The following is a 10,860-nucleotide window of genomic DNA, read 5'->3' as shown; positions in this document are numbered from 1 at the left end:
GTCAACTTTGATATGATAGTTTTGGCTTCCACTTATATCTTATTTTGTCATGTTTGGTTGTTATCTCTTATAAGCTTGTTTCTCTTTCTGTTCGGGTTTGTTTCTAATAAGAGACAGAAAGGGAGTAGATCCTGAGGGGAGAGGAGGGGAGGACCTAGAGTAGAGGGAAGGGAAACTACAATCAGGACACATCCTATGAGAAGGGAAACTATTTTTCAACAAAATATGAAAAATAATACAGTAAATTTTCAAAACAAAATAAAACAAAAACAAAGGCTGGAGTCAGCACATGCTCTGGTTCAGATGAGCCTTGCCTCCCATTGGAATGACTTTGAGCCAACTTTGCCTTTAGTGCACTGAAAACATCTTAAACTGAGAGTCTAAGAACTATAAGACATATGACTCAAGAAACAAAGGGTGTGGAGCTTAAATTACCTTAATCTCTCAATTACCTAAGGATCAATTGTTCCACCCTGTAAAAGAGGTGAGGCAGTATCTCCCGTGTAATTCAGAGGTGAATCTCTGAACGCTTCTGTTTATAAAGCTTATGATAATTCCAGCTGAACTGGAAACTTTGTAAAACTGTAGAAATTTTTCCAATGTTTGCAAACATGTGTTCAAGTTTTGACTTACAATGCCATTGAAGTCAATGTAAGGAAATAGGTTGCTTTAAATTCAGAATCTTGACCAGAAAGATTTTCAGTGTTTGCATTTAAAACAAATATTTAGTTGTAATATGGCTATCCATCTCTCTCTCTTCTCTTTAGCAACCTTTTTAATAGCCTTATTCTAAAAGCCTCTTGCAAGTTTACAAATGTGGGCTGCTAACTTCCACAATGGCCTTGTGAACTCTCTAATTGAGTCCATTCTGTCTTACACATAGTATATGTGTATTTTATTGCATAGGAAGTATGTGATACCAGAATTGAGTTAATTTTAATTTGAAAATATATCTTAACATATTTATATGGGAACATTAATTTCTGCCATTGGTACATAGATATACCTAATGTTTAGCTATGGGTTAATAGAGAAATTTGATAATTTCACATTATTTTCAAGAATGAAAGACCTTAGTGGCAAGGTACTTGTTAAATCAGATGTATATAGTATTGAAAATACTGAACTTCTTGACAATTTTATGTCCATTTTAGTTGTTAGTTATGACGTTAACACTGATTTGGGTCACAGTCCTTTTCTGATATGTAATCTTTTCAGATGATCTCACACCATGTCATAATTTCAGAAAGCAGCCAGTAGAATATTTCTAGGATACCCCGTTAGCCTGTAGCTCTGTGTATTCTGCACCATTGTTTCCAGTTGTTCATTGAGTAGCTTATGGACATTCTACAACCACCTAAATGGACAGTTTGTAGCCCCTTATTCCAGGACACATTATTTATTGTGTTCGTGAACATTACTACCTACATTAGGCACTTAGGAGTTAACGTCACTTGGTCCCTCATAATTATGTCTCAAATACAGGGTCACCAATCAATCCTTATTCTACTACCTAAGTTTTTTTTTTCCTTTAATCTCTCTGTTTCTTAACTCTGATTTGATAATTGCTTCATTAGTGATACTTTAAATTCTTTTCAACTGTTCTCCTTGATTTTATAACTAATCAAATATTTAATTCAAAAGAGTTGGTGAAAGTCTGTGAAGTTCTTGTGATTGTTTTAGGTGCTGGGGTCCCAGTAAACAAAACCAAATGGATATACTAATGGTAATGGACTGAATGTTATTGCTCTCTGAAAATTCATATATTACCTTAACCTTTAAGCTGTTATGGCATTATGTGGTAGAGTTGATGGAAGTGATTTGGTATGAAGACAGTAAACTCATAGAAGTTCTTATTCAGGAGACTACATGGATTTCTCATGTGTATATTAAGGCTATAGTGAGACAGTGGGCATCCTTAACTCAGAAAATAGGCCCTAAGCAGACACAAATCTGCCAGCTCCTTGCATGGACATCCCAGCCTCCAGACTGTGAGAAATACCTATTATGTAGCACACTTTTATATCAGCCTTCATGGAATAGTATCCAGTCCTAGTGAGGGGGGCAAGAGGGGCAGACATGGTGAAGAAAAATAGATAAGAGAAAGATAAAGTAGGAAGTGAGAAAAATGAGTCTATATGCAGTGCTGAAAAGTTAATAGTGGCCAGGAAAGACCTACCAAATAGATGGCATTTTGTATAAAGATGAAAAAAGTGGTAAACTACACATAGAGGCAACACAACAATGCTCTAGGCAGAGAGAATGGGAGGCCCTGAACCAGGGTAACCAATGGTGCATTTGAAAAACAGCAAGGAGGAAGGATTAGCTAGGTTGATGACCATGTACATTGGGAGGTTAAGGAAGAGGGAGAAAGATAGTATAAGAAATATAGTAGAAGAGATAAGTTCAGAGAGACTGGAGTAGACAGTCATGACAGAGACAATAATTAGGGACAGGGCATAAAGGTCTCCATTAAAAGTGAGGTTCTGAACACAGGAGGGGCACCAGATCTTCTTGTTGCTTTCTTTGGGAATGGTAGGTTTGAGGTGGAGTAGGAGAGAATTCAGGAGGTGATCCAACATTCAAGTTGAAAGACAATGGTGCTTTAGATGGAATGGTGAGTGACAGGGGAATGGTCAGAGTCAAGACATCTTTTAAATTTTGGGGTCTAGAGAATCTGGGGATGATTTTTTTTGAAAGTTTAAATTTGAATTGAATATAGAATTTTTATTTCTTTCCAGTCAACGTCTGAAAATACTTCTAAGAGTGTTAATTTTTTAATTAAATTTTTATTTTTTATATTATCATAGTTTATTTACTTTGTATCCCAGCCATAGCTCCCTCCCTCATTCCCTCCAAATCCCACCCTCTCTCCCTCATTTCCTCCCATACCCCACTCCAAGCCTACTAATAGGGGAGGTCTTCCTCCCCTTCCATCTGACCCTACCTTATTATGTCTCATCAGGACTGGCTGCACTGTCTTCCTCTGTGGCTTGGCAAGGCTGCTCCCCCTTCATGTAGGAGTGGTCAAAGAGCCTGCCACTGAGTTCATGTCAGAGACAGTCCCTGTTCCCCTTACTGGGGAAACCCACTTAGATACTGATCTGCCATGGGCTACATCTGAGCAAGGGTTCTAGGTTATATCCATGAATGATCTTTGGCTGGAGTATCAGTCTTAGAAAAGACCCCTGTGCCAGATATTTTGGTTCTGTTGCTCTCCTTGTAGAATTGTGGCACATTTATACAACAAAATACTACTCAGCAATTAAAACAAGGAAATCATGAAATTTGCAGCCAAATGGTGGGATCGAGAAAAGATCATCCTGAATGAGGTATCCCAAAAGCAGAAAGACACACACGGTATATACTCACTTATAAGTGGATACTAGACCTATAATATAGGATAAACATACTAAAATCTGTACACCTAAAGAAGCTAAGCAAGATGGAGGGCCCTGGGTAAGATGCTCAATCCTCACTTCAAAAGACAAACAGGAGGACCTTGGAAGAAGGAGAAAACAGGAAACAGGACAGGAGCCTACCACAGAGGCCTCTGAAAGACTCTACCCAGCAGTGTATCAAAGCAGATGCTGAGACTCATTACCAAACTGTGCAGAGTGCAGGGAATCCTATGAAAGAAGGGGGAGATCGTGGTACCTGGAGAAGATAAGAGTGTTGATTTTTAAAGAGGGTCTCCCTTTCCCCTCCCTCATTTAGAATCTGCCTGTCTTTAAGACAGTATTTGAACTTTTTAGGCAACATTTATGATCACCCTTACCATTTCACCTTTTGTGGTATACCTAGCTGCCTGCTTTGGCCAGACCCAGTGTCTATGTGTGACACCTTCTTGGAAATGTTTGTCATCTAGGTGCCTGACTAACTTATCTTGGCCTTAAGATAATCCATGCATCACTCTTCCCCACTGGATAGTTTTCTTCTTCCCCCTTCCCCACTGCTACCCCTTATTTGACCTCATAAGGTTTGCTACATTTGTCTCCTATTTTCATTTGCAAGTTCACTTGTCAAACAAAGGCCTTTGTACCAGTTTCCACTTACAGGTTACTCACTCATGAAAGACATCACTAAATCTTCTTTCTTAGTGTGTGTTTTTAAGACCAGTACCAGACCATGGAATTTACCCAGGTATTATTAATGGAAAAAATCAACAAACGACTCCACAAGAATATTTTTTAGAGTAATTTTACAATAGTTTGGATGTACTTTTAAAAATTAAAGTGCATGTTGTACATCCTAGTTTTGAACTCTGATGAGTACAAATATAAATCAGGGAACACTCTCTACCAATTATTAAACACTTACCATGTGCCTGCACTGTCCTGAGCTCTCCTACATCAGCTCATTTATTCCTCATTAAAAACAAAAAGAAAAAAAAATGTGCTTTGTGGATGAGGAAACAGTGGCTTAGGGATTAAATTACTCAGCCAGTAGGTGAAAGAGCTGTCATATGAATCCAGGTTTGGCAAGTTCAGGTTGCCAAGGTCTACATCAGATGGGAGGAGATTGTCGGCTAATTATATGTTGAGGTTAACACTCATCACGCTTGTTACCTCTATTGTTGACCTTAAAAAATGGAAAATCCAAGCATATTTACAGGCCTTCTCTTATAGAATATGCAGATAAAGTGTGGTTATATTACATGTTGGAGATGTGAAGAATATAAGAACTATATTCAAATTTATTTCAGCCTCAACTCCTCCAGGCAGATTGTTTCCACAAGGCAGGCAGTGGGAACTATTAACGTTGTTTAAACAAATTCTCATTTGGAAGCTCAATACTTTAAAGCAGATCAAAATAGAGAATCTTTTGTGTGTGTGTGTTTGTGTGTGTGTGTGTGTGTGTGTGTGTGTGTGTGTAAATGGAGTCTCTGCTTTCTGTTTTACTAGTTGAACTCTTTCATTTGTTTCTTGTTGTTGTTTCTTTGTTTGTCTTGTTTCCCTTGATAATCTTAAGTGCACATAGAATATTCCATAAAAACAAAGAAGGTTTTATGCAATCTCAGGATTGCTTAACTTGATAGCAGCCAGTCCCAGAGTCATGGCTTATTGAATGTATTTGCTTAGTAGAGAAGTCTCAGCTCTTATGGAAGAGAAGAATTCTATACTTGAATGAAAAATACATACATTCTGTGTTAAAATCTCTTATTTTATTTCAGTGACTTAATTCTTATTTCCTTTTATATTGAATTGTATTTAAATTCATTTATTTTTCTTGATGATGTAACCTATTCTATACAACTTAAAGATACAGAGACAGAAAGTGGGAGAGCCTATATGTTTTTGTGAGAACCAGAAAAAGACAAATCCTTTAAAGGGCTGCATGTGGCTCCCCTCTGAGGCAAGGAACATGGGCCTCACATTCACCCCCAAGTCTTCCAATGGAAAGCCATACAATTCATTCCGTGTTTACACTGCATAGCTACATATAGCAGAGCAGAAACGAGGTGCCCTGTAGACCACTGCTTGGAGGATTAACATTCTCATAAAGATACAATGCAAGCAAAGGACTACCATGTATATGTGCTTGTGTGCATACCCACTCATGTCTGTGTCTATGTGTGTGCATGCGTACGTGTGTGAAAGGAAGGGGATTCAGGAAAGTGGAGATGTGATGGTTCACAAATCTCTGCTATCAGTGAGCCTTAGAAATATGAATTCTGTTGTTTCATAGGCTGGTTATTTTGGCTTCCTGGTGTTCAGTGTGTGATCACAATAGACAAATTGCTTTACTCATGGAAGAAAGTGCCTTCTGTTTGATGCACAGGCTACACTTTCTAGGTGGTTCTGGTTTTTTTTAAACTTTTTTATTTTTTTATTAATTACACTTTATTCATTTTGTATTCCCCATAAGCCCCTCCTCCTCCCCTCCCGATCCCACCCTCCCTCCCCTTTCTGCATGCATGCCACTCCCCAAGTCCACTGATAGGGGAGGTTCTCCTCTCCTTTCTGATCTTAGTCTATCAGTTCTCATCAAAAGTGGCTGCATTGTCCTCTTCTGTGGCCTGGTATTCTAGAAATCCTTTGACATGCTTCTTTATATTATGATACCACTATTATTTCATTATGTAGTTGAAATGTCTTCTACGGTGCTTTACAGCATTAAGAAAATATTTTCACTACATCCTAGTTTAGAAGAAAGTTGTGTGTGTATAATCAACTAATGTCTGTGTGCAGGTGCACACACTCGTGAATACATACATAGAGGCTAGAGAAGACTGGCAGGTGTTTCCCTCTACCACTCTCCACTGAGTTTCTCATTTACCCTGAAGTTCACTATTTTTACCAGGCTGGCAAGCAAACGCCTGGGATCCACTTGTCTCTGCCTCCTCCAGCATTGAGGTTATAAACACTGGCACCCATGCTTGACTTTAAATGGGTGTTAGTGAGTTTTGAACTCAGGTTCTCTTGTTTTCACAGCAAGATCTTACTCACAGAGCTATCTCCTTAGCTCTGCATTCCGGATTTTGAGTGATATACCCTAGGCTTGTAAGATAATTATTAAATAAGGCAATATTATAGATGATGTTTAACCACAGTGAGTCTAGGCTGAGATGATCTGGGGACAGGAAGTATCTTTTATGCCTTCTTATCTTAGAGCTTAAGCATGAGAATAGCATAAGAAGCCAAATACAATAAAAATAATTGACTGGATTAAAATATAGTCTTATTATATTCATTTTAGTACAGTTAGTATAATTGGCCAGTAATATGTACAAACACTGCTCAGATGTAATAGTGTGTGTTTTTTGTGTATGTAGAAAATTTAGGCAGCCATGAATTAATAGTTAAAAATGCAACACCTTTATCCCTTGTTTACACATTAGACTAAAATTTTCATGATCCATGAAACTTTTCTATGGCTTACCAATAGAAAGAAAGGAACTCTGAATTCTGGTCTGAACTTTTTACTAGTAAATGCTAATTCTGAATATAATAACTTAACCGATGAATGAAAATAAACTAAATGTTCATGCTTAGTGCTCAGGTATGTGGTTATGTAAAGAATGGCTTCAAGGACCACACCTACTTCATTAAATTGTCAGTCATTAGGGGATTATCTCTTGTACTTAGGGCATGGTATAATGAATTTAAGGTCAAAGGTTTAACTTTGGATAGAACTTTTTTTTTCCTCTACTCGTTTTTAGCTATCAGATGGACAATTATTCTTATTTGCTTTTTAAAATAGGTGCTACTTTTGTAGTATTTTATTGTCTCCACTAAAAAGAAAGAAAAGGAAAAGGACATACACATATTTCAATACGTTATAGTTTTGCAATAATAAAGTTGTAATTATATTTATTAGATATCTAGGACTACTCTGGGTATTTGTCTTGAAATGTTTTTTTTTCTTAATTCGTAGTTCCCTGGAGAGTCATTATCCAGAAGTTTGTGATACAGCCCCATATTTCCTTTTAGTTCTGAAGTAATTTCCTACTTCTCTCTAGTTTCATCTTTTGCTCCACATCTCTGGGCATCCTGGTTTGGTGCACTAGGCACCTTTTAGCTTGGCGACTTTGCTCTTCACTTTGCTTGGACCATTCTTGTCTTCTTTAAGTCATTGTTCATTTGACATCTCAATGAGCTTTTTGTATCCACCATACTTAAAATGGTACTTCTGCAGAGAACTGTAGGTTACTAATACCTATACAGTTTATTTATTTTGTTGTATTTCCTTATACTGGTTTAGAAGCCCCTTAAAGGTGAGGGAAAACTTTCAAATTTCCTGCTATAGCATGACTAATGCCTTTATTTTAGAAGACATTGCCCCATTGCTCTGGCTTTTATTTTCTTTTCCTTTTGAAGTTTCTTTTCTTTTCTTTTTTTTTAATTGAAAAGGTAACAAATTGTCTAGTTACATCTTCCCTCCAAAAAACAGAAACAACAAAACAACAACAACAACAACAACAAAAAAAACCAAAAAAAAAAAAAAACACTTCGACAAACCAGGTGGTAAACTGTCTCTAGACAACACATTCAATGCTGAGAAGATTAAAAATAAAAATACTAAAAACAAAACAAGTTCTCAAGCCCAGTTAAAGGAACTAGGCAATCAGCTCATCAGCAACAGAGATGCTGTCTGACTAGAGGCCAGAAAACATCCTCACAATCTCACTCATAACATTAGCTTCAGCATCTCTTCGATCACTTTCTGACTTAGGGGTAAAATCATCTTCGGTTAATCCTATGGCAGAATGCATATAATAAGTTGCCATGCCACCTTTTGAAAAGCTCACTGAAGTTAGCTGGACAATGAACTAAGAAGAATCTGCTTCAAAGAAAGAAGAGAAGCCCAAAACTCCACGTCCTGGCAAGACCCCATAGTTCAGTTTTATTCAGAGTAAAGAAAAAATAGAATCTTCCACACACAGGAGAGGAAAGGTAGCCACAGAGCTGACCTGTACAGGAACTACATGGGGCAAGCTGTGTGTCTACAACCATATGCAAATTCATATGCTTTCTACCAGTGGCAACTATAAACACAGCAGTGTAACTGGCATTTAGAACACACCTTCTAGTGTTACAGTGTTGGCCACAGCACCTATGGGTGTCTTTGCATTCTTGGGCCTTTCTCTTCCATGTAGTATGTTAGCTATTTAAGATTTTGCAAATATCTTAGGAAGTTTTCTTCCTAAACACACTGGCAATGGTCTTATATATGACATCAAGTAAAACCCTTGTCGTCTAAGCAGTTTGCATCAAAATAAGTTAAAAAAAATGTTCCTTAGTCAACTTTCATGACTTCTTGGTCTCATACAAGGAATACTACTTGTCTGTTTTCCTTTCTTCTCATCTTCTTCCTTCTCCTCCTCTTCATCATCATCATCAGGAGGAAGAGGGTAATGGTTGTGATGGATGCAACACTGAATGATTTTTTTTTTATAATTGCTGTATTTAGTAGAGGAACAGGTTCACCATCTTCCTCCATTATCCATTCCAAAATCTTCTAACTGGTGGTAATGGTCATAGATTGTTTGACAATTTCTACATCAACCTCAAATATCTCTTCATCAGAACTCTGCAATTTATCTGAAGGTTAATTGAAGGAGCAGTGTTCTGTTTCAAGATTGCGTGCCCAAGACTGATGTGTACAAGGTGGCATCCATTCAACAAGAAAAAGATAAGAGCCACTTGCTCTGGTTTCTTAATATTCAATCTTCTCAACAAAAAGATGTTGGCTGGAAGCAAGAATTGATTCTGATATTGAAAAAAATGATAAAGGAATGCTACATATGTCAATGAGAATCTTATTCAGAAATTTGTTCTATTTTATGCATGTGTTTACCTGTGGTGGACAGAAGAGAGCATCAGATTTCCTGGAACCACCATGTGAGTTCTGGGACCTGAACCTGGGTCTCTTAACCACTGAACAATCTCTCTAGGCCTGAAGCTATGGATTTTTAGAAGAATCGTATAGAGATGAAGTGCCACTGTAGTTCATCATTTATTAGCACATCCTGTTGTGACACTGATCTGCACCCCTTTCTGGTGATAACAAACTTGACGAGAAGACATTCCTTATTCGTAGAAAGCTTATTCAAAGAACCTAAACATTCTTTATTTTAAAATCAGGGTTCTGATACAGTTTTTTAATCATAATCTGCAAAATAAAAAATGTCTGGAATCTTGTTTGTGACCTTTGTTATTTATGCTATCTTTAACTAAAGAAGGATCTATCTATCTACCTGTCTATTAATCTATCTATCTATCTATCTATTTATCTAACATCTATAAATTTTATGACCTTTGCCTCACTTAGCAAATGTTTCAGCTTGGAGGATGTTATGGCTTCCTGAAGAATACTGATTGGCACAGCTTTGTGAGAATGGAGAAGCAGCCTCCACTCAGTGTGACATCATATTTGTAACAGAGTCATTCTGATGTTTTTTCATAGAAGGTATCTAAAGACTACTTGACACTTCTGTAAAGAGTCAGTTAATAACTTTAGGGAATGTTTTTCTTTTATTATTATTTTTTTATTTTTTAAGGTATGTTTTTCTTACTGCTCTATTGCAATATATGTTGTACTTGTTTTTCTAAGAAGGTTATCTTTGACGGTGCTGCACAAATGGTGGGTCCTTGTGTCCATAAGCGACACTGTGAAGCCTCCTCTGCATGCAGACAAACACAGTGTCATCATGATAAAGGGGTTGCTCCATGAAAAAGCCTGCTCGGGTGATCTGAAAGTAACACTGTCAACAGGCACACTTCCAGAAGTTTATGATGGTGGTATTCAAATTTATGATGTTGGTATTCACATCTATCTAGACATCATATTTTTTTGCACGTATATGTGAATGTGGTAATGTATGTTTGTGTTCATGTGGGTGAAAATGAATTGGGGTGTGTGCATGCACATATGTGTGGAAGATCAAGTTTAATTTTGTGTGAGTTTCTCTATCACTCAACATCAGGGTCTTTCAAGGAACCTGAAGATCAGGAATTCCTGCTACTGTAGCTAGTCAGCTTGTCCTGGGCATTCTCTGTCTCTGCTTCCTACTGTGAAATTACTGTCAGTCCCTGTTCCAACCAGGCTTTTACTTGGGCACTGGGAATTAGATGTCTGAAGCAGACCCTTGTTTGACAAACATTTAGCCACTGAGCCACCTCCCCAGTTCCAGTTATTAAATTCTTAAAGTGATGGGAGCAATTACCTCATTGTCCCTATTGTTGTCACAGAACTTGTCCTAGTTTTCTGAAAGTCCTGACACAGGCTGTTTTTTATTTTAACTGATTGGTTAGCTGGAGGAAGCACAATATATACTCTAGATGGCGCTGTTGTACAATGTTAGTATTGTACTTCTCTCTGATCGCCTGTCGCTGGGGGGAGCAGCATTGCCAGGCC

The sequence above is a fragment of the Psammomys obesus genome, unplaced genomic scaffold, assembly GCF_907164565.1.
Source record: "Psammomys obesus unplaced genomic scaffold, mPsaObe1.curated_primary_1811, whole genome shotgun sequence".
Lineage (NCBI taxonomy): Eukaryota > Metazoa > Chordata > Mammalia > Rodentia > Muridae > Psammomys > Psammomys obesus.
This window is presented reverse-complemented; position numbering follows the sequence as displayed.